The following is a 19,539-nucleotide window of genomic DNA, read 5'->3' as shown; positions in this document are numbered from 1 at the left end:
TTATCGTAACCTAGGAGGCCATAGTGGCCGCCCGAATCTCGTAATGTTATTTGGTTAATATAGGTGAAACTGCTCTCTGCTAGTATCTGTGATTCTCTCATTTAGAAAATTTGGCAGTTTTTTTTGTGAATACGTCAGTAATAATCAGATCGACGAGTTCAATGTGATTACATTTTCCTGTTTAGAGCAGAAAGGAAAAAGCGGTGGTTTGTAGAATATGTAAACAAGAGGCAAATACACCAAAGACCATGCAAGAGACTTTGAAAAGTTTGGTCGAAATTACTGTTAAATTCCAGTAAGCTTAAGTCACAAAAGTTTGTTATGATTGGTTCATCACATGTATTCAGGGGCAGAAGCATGCCAATCTTTTTTTATTGTGGTCTATATACACTTTACCTTTCACGCGTCGTAACTCTGATCGTTCACGTATCGCATTTACGAAATTAATCGTTCTCTAATTGTACCAGTGAATCCCACTAAAATATAAATACAAACATTTCATTCTCATTTGAAACTAAATTAATGAATTCCTTGAGTCATGCCACCTAACCGTCACAGACGTCTTGTACTACGAGGGAAATCCCTGAGAACTGCGCTTTAAGGATGTAAATCAAACTTCTGTGTGAATCAGCACTGTAAAAAATTACTCTTGCACAGTCATTCATATTGGTAACTGGTCTTACCAATCCTTGGACAAATTATTTTTAAATTATGTATTCAAAATCGTATTTCACCGTTCTCGAAAAGGCATGTATCCAGCATTATTTCACGAGTTAAGGTTTCAGAAGCTGCCCACTTACTTAAAAATTCCGGACAAGTGCGAGTAGGAATCGGACTCTGGGTTCCCGTACATACTTAATTTCGTATATACATAATAATAATAATTTCTTGTGGGTCAGTGGATTAGTGCAGGTATTTCTATCAGACGCCACTGCGGCTACATGCATGTCCCTAACTTACCCCAATTATCCAACTGCGGAAACGTGACCCAAGTGAAATAAGAACCACGTATTGTTTCTGGCTGCTCTTCACGTCGTTGAGAGGTGAAGGCTAGGTTAAAACTCAAAAATAGTGTTCCGATCGAGATTCGGTCCTGCGACCTGTCGATACCCAGGTACGATCCTTAAGTTTCTACTTCTTTTTTCGTTCTGTGCAGTGTTGTCAAAACAGCCTGAAAAATGGTTCAAATGGCTCTGAGCACTATTGGACTTAACATCTGAGGTCATCAGTCCCCTAGAACTTAGAACTAGTTAAACCTAACCAACCTAAGGACATCACTCACATCCAAGCCCGAGGCAGGATTCGAACCTGCGACCGTAGCGGTCGCGCGGTTCCATACTGAATCTCCTAGAACCGCTCGGCCACATCGGCCGGCCAGCCTGAAAAGCTTCTAAGGGTGTTTCTGGGGAGGTTGTGCTGAGAAATAATTGTGAAGAAATAAATTAGTTACTTCACGCCTTTTCTGAGTTATTTGACGCTGATGTTAGCCACTCAGGCTGTTGCGCATGCAAATGCGAGAACTTACAATGTGGTAGTGCAGAGACATCTGTGGGTCCGTGAGTTACCACTTGTCCGAATACTCTTTAGTAGCTACAGTTTACCTATTTCGGAAGTGCGCAAAAGCTACGTTTGTTTGGTTTGAGGAAACCAAACTAAGAACAACTTTGTCAACATCTTCTCTGGCAGACTGCTGGAATTTGCACGCACGGCATACTGATCGGCTACTTCAGTCCTATGTAACTCGGAAACTAAGGATCGAACTTTTTTCTTTACAGTTATTTCCTAGCACAACCTCCCCTTCATCACGCTTACAAGTTATTCAGGCTATTTCTAACGACCCTGTGTATCTCTTTTTTCGTCGTTTGGTCTGTTTAGGTGTCAAATGATACCTCTTCAAGTTTGTAGTTGAAAATTTCACTCAGTTTTTTAGTACAGAGGGTGGCCAGTCCCCTGAACGAAAACGTTGAGCTACATCCAGCTATCGCTAAATCACCAGTCTCGACATTTATGTAGATAGTTCATCTATATGTTTTGATGCGTGTGTTTGTAAGTACTAAAACATGTGACATATAGGTAAGCTGACTCTGGAGGAGGCGAGCAAATATTTGAACTCGATAACGAGCCTAGGGTACGCAACAATAGAATGTAACTTGCCTCGCGGTTGTAGGGTCTGAAGATGTAAGGCAGCCGGCCGTGGTGGCCAAGCGGTTAAAGGCGCTACAGTCTGGAACCGCGCGACCACTACGGTCGCAGGTTCGAATCCCGCCTCGGGCATGGATCTGTGTGATGTCCTTAGGTTAGTTAGGTTTAAGTAGTTCTAAGTTCTAGGGGACTGATGACCTTAGAAGTTGAGTCCCATAGTGCTCAGAGCCATTTGAACCATTTGATGTAAGGCAGGAAAATCCCAAGTGTACCAAACACTGAGAGCATCACGCGTTAACCGCTTGATCAACCACGCACAGGGCACACGGCAGATTCATCGAACCTTCTAGTAGCAGTGGTGAGTGCAAATGAAGCCATATAAATAGGACCCTCCAGCACTGCTGAAGAGGGCGCGGCACGAGCTACGAGCAGATGACGCCGTCTCCACGACTCTCGTCAGTCTGATTAGGACTTAGTTAATTCCTCTAGCCTCAGCTAAAGTGGAACGCATATTCGAGTTACAGAACGTTGAATTAGTACATCGTAGTTGAGGACTTGTATATAGAGAAATGCGCCAAGGGTACTTCCATACAATATAGAGAGTTAGTCACTTATATCTTCTTCATGAGCCGTCCTACAAAGTTCCGTACTCTGCATCACTCAAAACTCGATTTTCTGCCGAGGCTGGGGAATAAGCAAGCGACCCACCACCAGATAACCTCAGCGATTTCAACCGCACGAAGTACGCTCGTCTATCGCGATTACCGCGGTTCTTCTTACTCAAGACACGACAGAGGGCACGTAAAAGTGTTGTCAGATGCGGGGTGTACTTTCTTGAGTGGTGAGATAGGAGTTTCGGAGTACTGGAATAGGTAGTGGGATTCAGCTCTGATCCAAATCTGGATTCACAGCTTGACGATTTTGAAATGAGAATAGAGGGCTTCACACCGCCCCGCAGCCGTCATGACCACATGGCTCATTGTACCAGAGAGCGTCACATCACACCGCTGCCACCGTGAGCATGAAGCTCACTAAATCCGAGGAGGTGGCAACGCACTGCCACCGCCGTGAGCACCACACCCGAGGACAGCTTACCACACCACACATTGGTTGGGTGCAAAGCTCATCTCAGCTTCACCTCTAACGGCTTGTAAAGGCAGCAAGGTCAACACACATGGCGACCGACGCCGATTCACACAACGCGCCAACTTCTGACGAGTATATGGAGTACCTTACCTACATCAAGGCTACTGAACTAGCCCCGCGGAAATTGGATGGAGACAGGGAATAGCTTTCGGAATTTTTAGACAACAATGGTAACGTTTGTAGTTTAGTGGAACCTAAGCCTAAGCAAGTACTTCTTAAGTGTATCATTGGTCAAATAACGGGCTCTACCTGAAGTAAGTTGTTAGGTACAGATCACACTGAAGCTTGGTCTGCTGTGAGAGCAATTCTATTAGAGAATTATGATAGCAAGTGGACTCTCGATTATTGAGCTTGTACTATGTTCGGAAGTTGGCAAGGAAAAGAAGAAAATGCAGTTCAGTGGGGCTCCCGTGTGGACACTGTGCAGTACCACTTTAGAGAGACCATGAGGGGAGTCGCGGAGGAAAACGAAATTTTCTGTAGTAACGCATCTGTTTGCAAGTTAGGAAGAGCTGTGTTCATTCAGTGGTTCTGTCATGAACGTATCAGAACACTGGGACGTATTTAGTCACAAATTACCAGTGATAGAAGCAACTGATTTAGCCACGACCGAGGAATGTGGGCTTACGTCTGACAAAGAGAATTGCAGGGTGGTGACTGTGCCCCAACAAAGACTGATTCCAAATGCTTTAACTGTGGTAACGGGGGCCTCTTAGGGCGAGAGAGTAGATGGAAGTATACCGTCCGCAAAGTAGAGACTGTCCAAGCAATTCCAACCAAACCTGAATGTACGCGACTATCTGTCAAGGATGTCGATGTTCGAGAATTTCGGGGAAACGGTTCACGATCCCAGTGTCCTCCACCTGTAAGGTGCACGCAACGCTATTTGACAGGGCACACTCCTCCTTGCACGAAGGCGAAACCCGTCACTTGCTTCTCATGTGACCGGCCCGGCCATTATGCCTGAGAGTGTCAAGAGCGTAGATGGTCCAACGTACGCAAGAAAAACGCACCAGGAAACGATCGACGGGCGTAATGCCGCAGTCCCATTACGCCACGTCAGGTATTATAAGGATCGTCGACTGTAGCGGAACGAATGATTATGTATTGTTGCGGAGTACAGTTGTAAAACGAATCGAGGCGAAGTTATTAATTGATAGCGGCGCTCACGTCAGTTTAATTAAGGCTAACGTATTGGAGGATCCGATAAAATGGGATCTCAGAAAAGTAATGAGGATTAAAAGCGTAGCTAATGAGGAGATACCGACAGCAGGACACGTGCTTGTACGGCTGGAACAGTGAGTCGGAACCGACTGGATTTCTGTTCTAAGTTATGTATGCTCGTATTGACTTTCTGTTTGATGGACTGCTGGGCAGAGATTACCTTGAATATAACAAACTGTGAAGTGAGCATAAGGAGTGAACGGTTTAAATTACAAGAAGCAGGAGAGGATGCATACGTAGTGCAGCGTGCGGCCAGAAGTTATAAACAACGGAAGGTCGAACAAGTACGGCAGTAATCGGAGTACAGTAGCCAGTGGTTCCAGCATTGCGCCACTCAAAGGGCAAATAGGTTCAGAGGCGATAGCAGCCCAAGAGCACAATGAAGACTCGCCCTGGGACTTATATAAGGGTTTGCACGCTGTACCAGTAACAGGCCGGATGCTGCAGGCGCCATCACAGGCAGCTGTATCCAGGCCCGGAACAAATAAGCAAAAAGCAGGCAAAACAGCTGAATGGAGCCGACTGCTGGACAGACAGAGATTGCCTTCTACAAGAACGCCCGGTAGCATTAGCAAGACAGAAGTAGTGATTTGCCCATGGGAAGGACGTGATACTGACTAGCACAATAGGGACTGAAGTGGTAATTCCCAAGCAGGAAGTTTAATCAGGGGTGTATATACCGACTATGCGATATGGAGAAAGTATCATGAGCATACTGAATACTAGGGACCAAGACGTCAAGTTCCCTACACCTGGGGTATTTCTGGAGAGAATCCCACCTCCTACTACACTCCTGGAAATGGAAAAAAGAACACATTGACACCGGTGTGTCAGACCCACCATACTTGCTCCGGACACTGCGAGAGGGCTGTACAAGCAATGATCACACGCACGGCACAGTGGACACACCAGGAACCGCGGTGTTGGCCGTCGAATGGCGCTAGCTGCGCAGCATTTGTGCACCGCCGCCGTCAGTGTCAGCCAGTTTGCCGTGGCATACGGAGCTCCATCGCAGTCTTTAACACTGGTAGCATGCCGCGACAGCGTGGACGTGAACCGTATGTGCAGTTGACGGACTTTGAGCGAGGGCGTATAGTGGGCATGCGGGAGGCCGGGTGGACGTACCGCCGAATTGCTCAACACGTGGGGCGTGAGGTCTCCACAGTACATCGATGTTGTCGCCAGTGGTCGGCGGAAGGTGCACGTGCCCGTCGACCTGGGACCGGACAACAGCGACGCACGGATGCACGCCAAGACCGTAGGATCCTACGCAGTGCCGTAGGGGACCACACCGCCACTTCCCAGCAAATTAGGGACACTGTTGCTCCTGGGGTATCGGCGAGGACCATTCGCAACCGTCTCCATGAAGCTGGGCTACGGTCCCGCACACCGTTAGGCCGTCTTCCGCTCACGCCCCAACATCGTGCAGCCTGCCTCCAGTGGTGTCGCGACAGGCGTGAATGGAGGGACGAATGGAGACGTGTCGTCTTCAGCGATGAGAGTCGCTTCTGCCTTGGTGCCAATGATGGTCGTATGCGTGTTTGGCGCCGTGCAGGTGAGCGCCACAATCAGGACAGCATACGCCCGAGGCACACAGGGCCAACATCCGGCATCATGGTGTGGGGAGCGATCTCCTACACTGGCCGTACACCACTGGTGATCGTCGAGGGGACACTGAATAGTGCACGGTACATCCAAACCGTCATCGAACCCACCGTTCTACCATTCCTAGACCGGCAAGGGAACTTGCTGTTCCAACAGGACAATGCACGTCCGCATGTATCCCGTGCCACCCAACGTGCTCTAGAAGGTGTAAGTCAACTACCCTGGCCAGCAAGATCTCCGGATCTGTCCCCCATTGAGCATGTTTGGGACTGGATGAAGCGTCGTCTCACGCGGTCTGCACGTCCAGCACGAACGCTGGTCCAACTGAGGCGCCAGGTGGAAATGGCATGGCAAGCCGTTCCACAGAACTACATCCAGCATCTCTACGATCGTCTCCATGGGAGAATAGCAGCCTGCATTGCTGCGAAAGGTGGATATACACTGTACTAGTGCCGACATTGTGCATGCTCTGTTGCCTGTGTCTATGTGCCTGTGGTTCTGTCAGTGTGATCATGTGATGTATCTGACCCCAGGAATGTGTCAATAAAGTTTCCCCTTCCTGGGACAATGAATTCACGGTGTTCTTATTTCAATTTCCAGGAGTGTAGTTACAAAATCAGGTACGCCCTTACGGAGGACACAGAAACAACAAAGTCTCGCCAGAGTTTGTTAAAAGAAGATATTTGGACAGATAATTTGAACTGAGAAGAGAAATAAACAATTGAGGAACAAGGCTTTCGATACAGTGATGTTTTCCATTTACCAGAGTCTTGTGGAAGGAACGAAGCTAGACGCTCTGACCTCCCAGGAGAGTTGAAACTGAAATGCCAAATTGCAGGCTGACAAAAGATAAAGTTGGTGTTATGTGGCGAGAAATTATGAAAAATATTTCTATTGAAACTAGTAAACTGAACCTCGTATCATTAAATATGTAAACTGTATCCAAAGATATTGTGTTCTGATGTATTAATTGTAAAAAAAAATTGTATCTCTATTATGATATTAATGATTCCACTGATATGAATTTTGTGTTGTGTGAAAATTGTAATCTTTGTCTTGGAATGATTGTAATGATGTCGTACATGCTGAATACGCACGAAGCAGGATTGTAATTCTGTTGTTATACGAGACTATATTGTGAGAAAACGGGGTCTTATAAGGCGCATACTACAGAAAACTATGGTTTTGTACTGTTATTCTGAATGGAGTTTAATAGTGCGAAGAGTATTTTATGATGAATTTGTGCTAGCGCGCCTATAATATATAATTATGTGTTTCGAAGTAAAACGATGGCACAATCCACTGGCTCACACGGTGAGGCTCCGAAAATTTTATAGCTTCTGATGTTCGAGCTGACAAAATTTTCCCTTGGGGAATGGACGTTTCTCGAATGTAAGAAATATTCCACCCAATTCATAAACTGAGTTTAAGAAGTTTTTTTGTAAGTGGGCTGTTTAGGTTTTTATGATGGTAACGCCACGTAGCGGTCTGTATGAAAATCACTTTGCTGTGTGCAGACTGTGGCTGGGTTGTATTGTTGGAATATTTGCTATGGTAGTGTTGGGCAGTTGGAGGTGAGCCGCCAGCAGTGTTCGATGTGGGGAGAGAGATGGCGGAGTTTTGAGAGCGGATGATCTGGACGTGTGTCCATCAGAAAGGGTAAATTTGTAATACTGGATATCATGAACTGATATATATATATATATATATATATATATATATATATATATATATATATATGATGGCTTTTGAATATTATTAAGGTAAATACATTGTTTGTCCGCTATCAAAATCTTTCATTTGCTAACTATGCGTATCACTAGTTAGTGCCTTCCTTAGTTAGAATTTTTTATTTAGCTGGCAGTAGTGGCGCACGCTGTATTGCAGTAGTTTGAGTAACGAAGATTTTTGTGAGGTAAGTGATTTATGAAAGGTTTGTAGGGATTATTGAAAAACAGATTGCGTTGCGCTAAAAAAATATTGTGTGTCAGTTTAGTGATGATCAGAATAAGTAAACAGAGAAATGTCTGAGTACGTTTGAAAATCAAATAACGTAAGAGGTTTACCAGCACAGTAATTTATAATTTTCCAACGGGGACGTTTAACTTTACCCAGAGGCATCTGTACGCTAGGGCTGATTTTGGAAGAGGCGAGCTAATACAATCCTGGAAATTGAAATAAGAACACCGTGAATTCATTGTCCCAGAAAGGGGAAACTTTATTGACACATTCCTGGGGTCAGATACTTCGCATGATCACACTGGCAGAACCACAGGCACATAGACACAGGCAACAGAGCATGCACAATGTCGGCACTAGTACAGTGTATATCCACCTTTCGCAGCAATGCAGGCTGCTATTCTCCCATGGAGACGATCGTAGAGATGCTGGATGTAGTCCTGTGGAACGGCTTGCCATGCCATTTCCACCTGGCGCCTCAGTTGGACCAGCGTTCGTGCTGGACGTGCAGACCGCGTGAGACGACGCTTCATCCAGTCCCAAACATGCTCAATGGGGGACAGATCCGGAGATCTTGCTGGCCAGGGTAGTTGACTTACACCTTCTAGAGCACGTTGGGTGGCACGGGATACATGCGGACGTGCATTGTCCTGTTGGAACAGCAAGTTCCCTTGCCGGTCTAGGAATGATAGAAAGATGGGTTCGATGACGGTTTGGATGTACCGTGCACTATTCAGTGTCCCCTCGACGATCACCAGTGGTGTACGGCCAGTGTAGGAGATGGCTCCCCACACCATGATGCCGGGTGTTGGCCCTGTGTGCCTCGTTCGTATGCAGTCCTGATTTTGGCGCTCACCTGCACGGCGCCAAACACGCACACGACCATCATTGGCACCAAGGCAGAAGCGACTCTCATCGCTGAAGACGACACGTCTCCATTCGTCCCTCCATTCACGCCTGTCGCGACACCATTGGAGGCGGGCTGCACGATGTTGGGGCGTGAGCGGAAGACGGCCTAACGGTGTGCGGGACCGTAGCCCAGCTTCATGGAGACGGTTGCGAATGGTCCTCGCCGATACCCCAGGAGCAACAGTGTCCCTAATTTGCTGGGAAGTGGCGGTGCGGTCCCCTACGGCACTGCGTAGGATCCTACGGTCTTGGCGTGCATCCGTGTGTCGCTGCGGTCCGGTCCCAGGTCGACGGGCACGTGCACCTTCCGCCGACCACTGGCGACAACATCGATGTACTGTGGAGACCTCACGCCCCACGTGTTGAGCAATTCGGCGGTACGTCCACCCGGCCTCCCGCATGCCCACTATACGCCCTCGCTCAAAGTCCGTCAACTGCACATACGGTTCACGTCCACGCTGTCGCGGCATGCTACCAGTGTTAAAGACTGCGATGGAGCTCCGTATGCCACGGCAAACTGGCTGACACTGACGGCGGCGGTGCACAAATGCTGCGCAGCTAGCGCCATTCGACGGCCAACACCGCGGTTCCTGGTGTGTCCGCTGTGCCGTGCGTGTGATCATTGCTTGTACAGCCCTCTCGCAGTGTCCGGAGCAAGTATGGTGGGTCTGACACACCGGTGTCAATGTGCTCTGTTTTCCATTTCCAGGAGTGTATTTTAACTCGATAACGAGCCTAGGACGAGCAACAGTGGCATGTGACTAGCCTCTCGGTGTCGGGCAGGAAAATTCCAAGTGTGCCAAATATGGAGGTTATCACGCGTTAACCGAGTGATCAGCTACGCACAGGGCAGAATCGTCGAACCTCCTTGTAGAAGTGCTAAGTGGGAATGTTGAGTTAGGGCATCTTAGTTCGGGACCTGTATATAGAGAAATGTGCCAGGGGTACTACCATGTAATGGGATCACATCGATAGTTAGCCATTTCTACCTTGTCCTTGAGCAGTCCTACAAAGTTCCGTACTCTGCATCACTGAAAGCCTGGTTTTCAGCCGAGATCGGGGAATCGGCAATCGGCCCACCACCAGTCACTCGGCAGACTCCACCGCTTGAAGAAAGCTCTTCTGTCGCCCTTACGAAAGACCTTCTTACTTTTTCTCAGGACACGACAGTGCAACATTTATGCATTCGAATGTTGGGTTCCATACCGTTCCCTTTCTGTGCAGCGACCTTGGAATATAAAATTATAAAGAACGTAGCAACCAGTCGCGGGAACATAATTTATTTACCTTGTTGCAAATAGATTTCGACTGATATCAGCCATCATCGCATTATTTAGGTAATCCGATTGTTTATCTCGAACTGTAATTTTTACCTGAACTCTGTCAACTTTGGATTAGTGCATTCAGTAACATAGCATCATCTATTGGAAGTAACATAAATGTGCCTTTTGATGCACTTGTAGTTCATATGTAGAACGGCAGATGGCCATTGATACCACTATTTGGTTTCGTCATTATGACAAATTAATTTTATTTCCTAAATTTGTGTGAATGGAATCATATTTTTAGCGAGTTTATCTCTTCTTACGATTTTAACCATCGTAGTTTTGACGTATATATTTAATTTGTTATTATCATCTGACAAACAATGTTCAGACATTTTCACTTGTTGTAGTTATTTAAATTGGTATTATCAATTACCATCACTGTATAATTTTTTTGTAGTGTGATATATATTCCTTATTGCTTGTATTTTACATTACTTTTGTATTTTACGTAAAGGGCGCTTATTGCAACGTGGCGCCATCTGATGTTGTCTTGTTGTAATGTGGACCTATAATGTGTCACTTCATGATAGAAATCTGACAAGGACAGTACTTCTACTTATGGCATGTATCGGTTAGAGAAATGGTATGTTATGACTCTGAATTTTAATTTCAGACATCTGTGTATGTCGTAACTGATGTAACTATGTTTTATTGTCATTTTTTTCGTTTGTTAAAGCAGTTGCTATTTATGTCCTGTCTCTTGTATTTAATTTAGCACCGATAATGACTGATATCAGTCGAAATAGATTTGCAACAAGATAAATAAATTATATTTCCGCGACTGGTTGCTACATTCTTTACAATTTTACAATTTATGCAGTCTTTTCTTATTGTTAGGTTCTTGGCTCAATTGAAACGTCTGAACCTGAAAGGTGCTAATTTCCTTCAGAATAGTTTTAATTGACGCCATACTGTAAACGGTGCCACTAGAATTGTGACAAGAGCCTGTGGAAAGAACAGCTCCTAAAAACGGTGCCACTAGAATTCTGACAAGAGCGTGTGGAAACAACAACACATGTCGCCATTGCCTTATCAGCTGGCGTACAACTTGCTGTGGCGTCACTTACTTGTCGATACCCGGCGAAAGTGGACGGTTGCAGCATAATACAAATATGCATTGTCTGACAAAAAAATAAAAATACCCAGAATTGGAGGAGGAAACGAAATGAAACATTACGTGTTGAGAGAGTATGTGACGCAATTTCAGAGATCATAAAATCGAATCAAATTCAGGTGGAACTCGGCGGTATGAGTACACCTATCACAGTGACGTTGCATGACCTCTGAACTAGGCACGTGCAACGATTCCGTTGTGAAAGGTGTCAAAGCCGTTCGTTGTATCCCCTTGTGAGACAAGAAGTCTACAACTGTCGAAATGGTCCCTGATATTCTAGATACTGTCAGTGGGACGGACCTGACGTCGGAGCAAGGGATTTTTCTGGCCAAAGGAGCTCTTCTCCATCACGCAGACACTTCATACAGAGACGTGCCACGTGTGAATGAGCATAGATCGGTTGTAAAATCGCGCCATAATACTGTTGCATGAATGGGAACACTTCAGGATGCGTAACGTCTGTGGCGTACTGTTGTGACGTTACAGTTCCTTCAATAAATGTATTTCTAAATTGCTATTAAAATCACCATACGATTAATGAATAATCCTTTAATCAATACCATCCAGCCCTGAAGTCACATTCAATGATTCCCCACTCCAGTACGTCAGAGGAACATCGCTAAATCTCTTCGAAACTTCGGAAGAATGGGGTCTTTCCGCAGGTTACCTCATATTCGTCGACGATGACGTAAGGCCGTCGCAGTGAACGGAGATCATGTTGAAAAACAGGTTTTTGTAGCCAAAAGAGTGGGTCATACAATGGTGTATTGGAGTCCTCAATGAAACCAACTTACTTTCTGAAAATAGTGATGCTTTACTTGTTGAACGCCCCTCGTATCTTACCAGGCCCAGTGGCACTTATTATTATTTATTTGTCAAGTAAGGACCTGCCGCCTGTTATTACACAGGAAGTTGTACATTTTGTGATTTTACATGTTATATCATTCAAATTCAGTATTATTACTAGCAGATTTTTCGAAAATTTTGCAAAAGTATAAAAAATAGAAAAGTAGAAAAAACGTACACTACTGGCCATTAAAATTGCCACACCACGAAGATGACGAGCTACAGACGCGAAATTTAACCGACAGGAAGAAGATGCTGTGATATGCAAATGATTAGCTTTTCCGAGCATTGACACAAGGTTGGCGCCGGTGGCGACACCTACAGCGTGTTGACATGAGGAAAGTTTCCAACCGATTTCTCATACACAAACATCAGCTGACCAGCGTTGCCTGGTGAAACGTTGTTGTGATGCCTCGTGTAAGGAGGAGAAATGCGTATCATAACGTTTCCGATTTTGATAAAGGTCGGATTGTAGCCTATCGCGATTGCGGTTTATCGTATCGCGACATTGCTGCTCGCGTTGGTTGAGATCCAATGAGTGTTAGCAGAATATGGAATCGGTGGGTTCAGCAGGGTAATACGGAACGCTGTGCTGGATCCCAACGGCCTCGTATCACTAGCAGTCGAGATGACAGGCATTTTACCCGCATGTCTTAACGGATCGTGCAGCCACGTCTCAATCTCTGAGTCAACAGATGGGGACGTTTGCAAGACAACAACCATCTGCACGAACAGTTCGACGACGTTTACAGCAGCATGGACAATCAGTTCGAAGACCATGGCTGCGGTTACCCCTGACGCTGCATCACAGACAGGAGCTTCTGCGATGGTGTACTCAACGACGAACCTGGGTGCACGATTGGCAAAACGTCATTTTTTCGGATGATTCCAGGTACTGTTTACTACATCATGATGGTCGCATCCGTGTTTAGGGACATTCGGTGAACGCACATTGGAAGCGTGTATTCGTCATCGCCATACTCGCGTATCATCCGGCGTGATGGTATGGGGTGCCACTGGTTACACGTCTTGGTCACCTCTTGTTCGCATTGACGGCACTTTGAACAGTGGACGTTACGTTTCAGATGTGTTACGACCCGTGGCTCTACCCTTCATTCGATCCCTGCGAAACCCTACATTTCAGCAGGATAACGCACGACCGCATGTTACAGGTCCTCTACGGACCTTCGTGGATACAGAAAATGTTTGACTGCTGCCGTGGCCAACACATTCTCCAGATCTCTCAACTCTCACGAGTTGCAAACGTCTGGTCAATGGTGGCCGAGCAACTGGCTCGTCACAATACGCCAGTCGCTACTCGTGATGAACTGTGGTATCGTGTTGAAGCTGCATGGGCAGGTGTACCTGTACACGCCATCCAATCCCTGTTTGACTCGATGCCAGGCATTATTGCGGCCAAAGATGGTTGTTCTGGGTACTGATTTCTCAGGATCTATGCACCCAAATTGCGTGAAAATGTAATTACATGTCAGTTCTAGTATAATATATTTATCCAATGAATATCCGTTTATCATCTGCATTTCTTCTTGGTGTAGCAATTATGATGGCCAGTAGTGTAAAATACATAATAGGTTGTAAGTTAAAATTAAATTGTATTTAATGGAAGAAATAAGAAATGACTATAAATTTCACTAAAACATCACGCGGCAGTTCTTCCATTTATACGTTCTATGTGTTTGGCATACATTTGTTACTTACGTTGGCTTAACTGAGGTAATAATTAATAATGTGTTTACTGATTAGGTTACAACGTGTTTCCGAACTTACGGAAACAGCGGAGATTGGAAGTAAATTTATTGTACCATAGTCAGCTGAATCAGGTGCGTGGGCTCGGTAAATCTTCGAGCCAGTCACACTTCACGCAGCGAAAGATGGAGAAATGTCACATTTTCAGATAGTATTATAGTTAAGAAATGGTATAGCAATCAACTACACAGAGAGTTGCATGTTCATTCTGATTCGTTGTAGAGCTGAAAAACTTTAGTTTACTTTAACTATGTATGTATGTGTATCTCGTCTTTACTTCCAGTGAGTGATGTAGCATCCGAGTCAATGTTTGTCTTTGTATCTGTGTCGTTTAACATATGCTGCTGATCGGTCAAATGTGAAGTCTGTCTTGCTGTACTGTATGGTCTCTCCTGTTTGTAACTGATATGAAATGCCCGCAATACTTAGTCTGTGGACTTGTTTGTAGAGCTCCAGTCACCCTGTCTGCGTGTTAGCTGTCTTATGTATTGGATCCATAACGTCAGTCTTATATGTCCGAGGGCATCGCAGACGAGCATTTTGTGTTCAGGTGAGCCATTCACACCGCAGCCACAAGTGTGAATCTGTTTTAAACCTATGGAGGTGCCGCGGCCCTTGAGAAAGTGCACAGCGCCGCGTTTTGGTCTTATGTACCTCAAATTCATCTGCTCTCGGGAACTGGGGAGAAAAGTATAGACCCATCTTCCCTTGTCAGTTGTGTCCAATTCTGTCTGCCATTTGTCAGTTCTGCACTTGTTTAATTTCCGTTTGTCGGTTATGTCTTGTCCAGTTATTTCTCTTCCCTTGTCGCGCCTTCCCAGTAGGCGGCTGCTCTGTGGCGAACTGTAATGCCTACAGGGAAAACTCCCAGTACGGTACGTAGTGCCTCGATCTAGGTCGCGCCGGTAGCACCCGAGCTTCTGAGAAGAGCACTGCTCCGGCCGCGCCTAACAATGGTTTTATGTGTACATAAGCGTAATCCATGACAACACAAAACAGGAACCAAACTATTGCACTCTTGTGGCCGCACTACCTGTCACGGAGAACTGCAACTGTAATCATTGCCGTCCACGCGACACTTCACTGAAGCGCCCGAGTAGCTGGTATAGGCATGCGTATTCAAATACAGAGACATGTAAACAGGCAGAATACGACACAGCCTTTATAAGACAACAAGTGTCTGGGTAGATCAGTAACTGTTGCTACAGTGGCATGCGATCAAGATTTAAGTGTGTTTGAACGCTGCGCTATAATCGGCGCACGAGCGATGGGACACAGAAACTCCAGGGTAGCGACGAAGTGCGAATTTTCCCGTACGACCATTTCACGAGTGTACCGTTAATATCAGGAATGCGGTGAAACCTCAAATCTCCGACAACGCTGCGGCCGCAAAAAGATCCTGCAAGAACGGGACCAACGACGACTGAAGAGAATCGTTCAACGTGAGAAGTGTAGCCCTTCCGCAAATTGGTGCAGATTCAACGCTGAGCCATCAAAAAGTGTCAGCGTGCGAACCATTCAACGAAACATCATCTATATGGGCTTTCGGAGCCGAAGGTCCACTCGTGTACCCTTGATGACTGCACGACAAAAAGCTTTACGCCTGGCCTGGGCCCGTCAACACCGACATTGGACTGTTGATGACTGGTAACATGTTGCCTGGTCGGACGAGTCTCGTTTCATACTGTATCGAGCGGGTGGACATGTACGGGTATGGAGACAACCTCATGAATCTATGGAAGCTGCATGTCAGCACACGAGTGTTCATGGTTCAAATGGCTCTGAGCACTATGGGACTTAAATTCTGAACTCATCAGTCCCCTAGAACTTAGAACTACTTAACCTAACTAACCTAAGGACATCACACACATCCATGCCCGAGGCAGGATTTTAACCTGCGGCCGTAGCGGTCACGCGGTTCCAGAATGTAGCACCTAGAACCGCTCGGCCACACCGGCCGGCCGAGTGTTCATGCAAGTGGAGGCTCTGGAATGGTGTGGAGCGTGTGCAGTGGGAGTGATGTGGGACTCCTGATATGACCAGATACGACTCGACTCTGACAGGTGACACGTATGTAAGAATCCTGTCTGATCACCTGCAGCCGGCCGTTGTGGCCGAGCCGTTCTAGGCGCTCCAGTCTGGAACCGCGCTGCTGCTACGGTCGTAGGTTCGAATCCTGCCTCGGGCATGGATGCGTATGATGCCCTTAGGTTAGTTAGGTTTAAGTAGTTCTAAGTCTAGGGGACTGATGACCTCAGATGTCAAGTCCCATAGTTCTCAGAGCCATTTGAACCATTTTTTTTATCATCCATTCGTGTCCATTGTGCATTCCGACGGACTTGGGTAATTCCAGCAGGACAAAGCGACATACCACACCTCCAGAATTGCTGCAGAGTAGCTCCAGGAACACTTTCCTGAGTTCAAACGCTTCCGCTGGCCACCAGACTCCCCAGACACGAACATTATTGAACATATTTAGGGTGCCTTGCCGCGTGCTGTTCAGAAGTAATCTCCACCACCTCGTAATCATACAGATTTGTCGGCAGTACGGCAGGATTCATGGTGTCAGTTCCCTACAGTACTACTTCAGACATTGATTGAGTCGGTTCCACGTCGTACTGCGGCACCTCCGCATGCTCGGGGGCCCTACATGATATTAGGCAGGTTTATCAGTTTCTTTGGCTCTTCAGTGCATGCACCAGAACGAAATTACCTTTACAATCAATCACATCTTCTGCGTGCTTCACCTTGTCAGACAGTGAACTTCCTGTTCTTCGTTACCGCCCCTAATGCAAGTTGGAAGTACAGTATTTCTGACATCTATCAGGTCTGCAGCTCACAGTTTTTTGGTACGGCGAATGCTGTCGGACGGCCGCGGCGTGAACAGCAGGCGGGCAGGGTCTGCGGTGTGGATGAGCGCCGCCCTCTGTCTGTCGCCGCCGACAGTGCCGGCGCCGTCACGCCCTCTCCCTTTCACTCGCCGTAATTGAGTTTGGTGCCGCGCGCCGCGTCTCGCCGGTCGCGTCCCCAGTATTGACCACGACGGCCGCCAGATAGCAGCCGCTACAACTGCATTATGTTTTTCCTCTGGCGCAGCGTAGCGCGGCGGGGTTGCGCCCGCCCCGACAGTAGTTATCATGTTTGTGTCACAAATGGACAAGTTACGACACGGCTAATGACATCACGTCGCCCCTCGCCGCCAGCTGACAGCTGCCTCCCTCCCGGTGTGGCCCTTCCCTCCCCCACCGCACCCCTCCGGCGACCCTTTTTCCTCGCCGTCAGTGCGGCCAACAGTCGCGATGCGGCCACCTGCGGCGTACGCAGCCGTCGCCCGAACCCTGGTGAGAAATGAGTGACGCGCGGTTGCCGCATAGGATATGTGGGATGACACCGCATCTTCTTTACTCACGGCGCGAGGCAGTACAGTTATTTTTGAAAGGTTCGACTCATATTCCGGGAAAGTAGGGTTCAAATCACCAACAATCCATTCTCATGTAAATCTCACATATTCCACATAAAGTATCAAAGATTCTTTACCCATCGCGCAATGTGGTGCTACTGTTTTTGAGACACGCGGCTCGTATTCCGGGAAACCAGTGCTCACATCACTACCAACATATTCTCATACACCGGGTGATCAAAAAGTCGATATAAATTTAAAAACTGAATAAATCACGGAATAATGTAGATAGAGAGGTACAAATTGACACACATGCTTGGAATGACATGGGGTTTTATTAGAACCAAAAAAATACAAACGTTCAAAAAACGTCCGACAGATGGCGCTTCATCTGATCAGAAGAGCAATAATTAGCATAACAAAGTACGACAAAGCAAAGATGATGTTCTTTACAGGAAATGCTCAATATGTCCGCCATCATTCCTCAACAAAAGCTGTAGTCGAGGAATAATGTTTTGAACAGCACTGTAGAGGATGACCGGAGTTATGGTGAGGCGTTGGCGTCGGATGTTGTCTTTCAGCATCCCTAGAGATGTCGGTCGATCACGATACACTTGCGACTTCAGGTAATCCCAAAGCCAATATTCTCACGGACTGAGGTCTGGGGACCTGAGAGGCCAAGCATGACGAAAGTGGCGGCTGAGCACACGATCATCACCAAACGACACGCGCAAAAGATCTTTCACGCGTTTAGCAATACGGGGGTGCTTTTCTTTGGTTCTAATAAAACCCCATGTCATTCCAAGCATGTGTGTCAATTTTTACCTCTCTATCTACATTATTCCGTGCTTTATTAATTTTTCAAATTTATACTGACTCTTTGATCACCCGGTAAATCATCACGCACTCCACAGCAAGTATCAAAGATTCTTTATCGATCTCGCAAGGTGGTACAGTTATATTTGAGACACTTGACCCGCGTTCTGGGATAACAGGGTTCGAATTACCACGAACTCATTTTGATGTAAGTCATCACACATTCCACAACACGCGTCAAAGCAGTTTTGGGTGACGCTCACCTAGGGCTGGTTTACACTACACCCTACATTTTGTCCACTGCTGAGTGATTTAGTATTTCTACTAAATCAAAAGGCCAGTAGTGGAGTGTGCGTTCAGGCACGGTTTAGCTCGAAGTCAAATGTCAACTGCTGGGTGTACGGTAGATGATCCGAAAAGTGAGAGCCAACAAATCTAGAAATATGTTGTGTGGTAGTGAAAGATGTTGAGTGCAACGTACGTCATGTATCAAATAGTGCAGTTCAGGACATAAGTTCATGGCTTGTAGGGGATAAATTGATGTTAAATGACAGTATCACTCGGTTTTTACAGTTTCTAACACATAATTCAGCTAAAAGTGATTCGAATTCAGAGAGTGGGTGTATGATAAGTGAGTCCGAACCGTTCAAATTCCAGGTGTTTAGACAGATGATAAGCTGTCATGGAAGGCCCATGTTCTGGATCCTGTACTAAAACTGAACTGTCCTCTATTTACCGTTAGAAATATGGAGTAATTAATACTCCAACATTAAAATTGGTCAACTTTTTTATGGCATACGGCATTATAATCTGGGGTAAGCCTACCCAGTCAGAGGCAATATTTTTGTCTCAGAAACGGGCTGCTCGAGCAATAGGTGTTTTAAGTTCGCGGACCTCTCGTCGACCCATGTTCAATTTCTTTAATGACGTTTGTTGTTAACAACTGAGCTTTCACTCAATTAATGCCAGGAAGAAATTCAGACTGCATTCGAGTCGCAGCTCTTTGACTCTTATGCAGAAAGACGAGTAGTATTCGGCTGCTTTCATTTTCAATAAGCCACAACAAGAATTAAAAAATCTTAGCTGTAATCCTTCTACTTCCAAGACTAAACTGAGGATTATCGTCATAGCTCACTTCTATTCTGTGGAGTAGTTCTTGGAAAAAAGAATGAAGCAAATTTCTTTATTATGTTACTGATTATAATAATATATACTCAGTAACTTGTCCTCGGCATGGGATTCGTGTACATTTATTTTATCTTTTGTTAACTTTTCTGATGTTA

The sequence above is a fragment of the Schistocerca cancellata genome, chromosome 5, assembly GCF_023864275.1.
Source record: "Schistocerca cancellata isolate TAMUIC-IGC-003103 chromosome 5, iqSchCanc2.1, whole genome shotgun sequence".
NCBI lineage: Eukaryota > Metazoa > Arthropoda > Insecta > Orthoptera > Acrididae > Schistocerca > Schistocerca cancellata.
The sequence above is the reverse complement of the archived record's forward strand: the minus strand, read 5'-3'. Positions refer to the sequence as shown.